The following is a 1,605-nucleotide window of genomic DNA, read 5'->3' as shown; positions in this document are numbered from 1 at the left end:
TTTCTTTCTTTCTTTCTTTTTTGGTGGGGTGGAGGATTCAATACAGGCTTTCTCTGTATGGTCTTGTCTGTCCCGGAACTTGCTCTGTGGACCAGGCTGACCTCAAACTCAAGAGATTTGCCTGCTCTGTCTTCCAAGTGATGAAATTAAAGCATGAGCCACCACTACCCAGCTCGAAGTTTCTATCTAAAGCATTGTCTTCATCTTTGGCAGAAGCAGATTTTCCAGATATGTATATATCTTTATGTTCTATATACAAGGGGGTTGGCACCACTGTCACTATGCTTTAGTGACATTATTTAGCTCAAACAAGACTGCCCACACTATAAATGTACAGTCCAGAGTCTATTGCCATTTCTGTGACTCCAAAGACTCCCTCTGAGCCAGGTTGCCTTAACATTTCAATACTATTGTTCTTGTTGTGCAGTTAGTAGAGAAACCAAAGAAATTTGATCTATTTCATGAGCTGGTCAGAAACCAGGAGCTTGAAGTGGGTCAGTGGCTGTCTCCTATCCACTCTCTAAACACAGTGACTGGCACAATGAGCTTGTCAGAAACCAGGAGCTTGAAGTGGGTCAGTGGCTGTCTCCTATCCACTCTCTAAACACAGTGACTGGTACAATGATGACTCAGAGTAGACGCACCATCAATATGGCTAACTGGGGTTGAATTACGCACAGCACCAGGTGGGGATCTGAAGGTGCCCACTTTGTCTTTCTCCGCACGCTGTCTGACTTTGTCCTGCATCTTTGGCCCACATTTCCCCCTCCAGGTGCCTGTCAGAGAAGGGCACGCACTTGAAATATTTGCTTATAAGTTAATTTGGAGAGCAGCAAGACCTGGATCTCAGCGCTAAGGGGGATGGAGAGGGATGATGCCTCGGGCTGGCGTTTTGAAACCAAACAATTAAGTTCATTAACAGTAATGAAACAAGGAGAGGAGGAGCAGCAGGGAGGACCACAGTGTAAAATGAGCAATGGCTTCTATCTCTCTCTGTCTCTCTTTGTCTCTGTCTGTCTGTCTCCTGTCTCTTTCTCTCTCCTCCTCCCTTCCTCCCTCTCTGTCTCTCAAAATGAAAGTTTCTGACTGTCTGAGCTTTGTGTATCCCTGTGAACCGTGAAACTACTGTGTTCCTAAATAATAGTGATTAATCATTGGGAAGAACAGACCTTTTAATAAGAGCTAATTTGAAGCAGCTTTCTCTAAAAGGGCAGATCTTGTATTTTGAAACTATAAATGGGTCAGTATAAATGCTAAGCTCGCTGATAACCAATAGCAAATGATACTCCTGTGTGTGTACTTTGTGTGTGCACATGTACATGCATGTATTTTGTGCGTGCACATGTATATGTGTCAATTTCTAGTGCAGTGCAATGTTGGCATACTGCAGTTGCCTAAGTTACATTTGTTGGGTTGCATTAAAGAAACAAACCCTGCCTGAGATGGCTCTGTAATTGGCCTCTGCTGAAGTACCCTAACTGTCCCTTGTGGTCAGTGTAGGGTGAGCTTAGTAAAAGGGGGAAGCTTGACACAAATACTACCTCCCACCCCACCCAATCCCCACTCCACCCTCCCACCCCACCCAACCCCCACTCCACCCTCCCA

The sequence above is a fragment of the Grammomys surdaster genome, unplaced genomic scaffold (assembly GCF_004785775.1).
Source record: "Grammomys surdaster isolate TR1022 unplaced genomic scaffold, NIH_TR_1.0 126219, whole genome shotgun sequence".
Taxonomy (NCBI): domain Eukaryota; kingdom Metazoa; phylum Chordata; class Mammalia; order Rodentia; family Muridae; genus Grammomys; species Grammomys surdaster.
Note: the sequence above shows the minus strand (reverse complement) of the source record.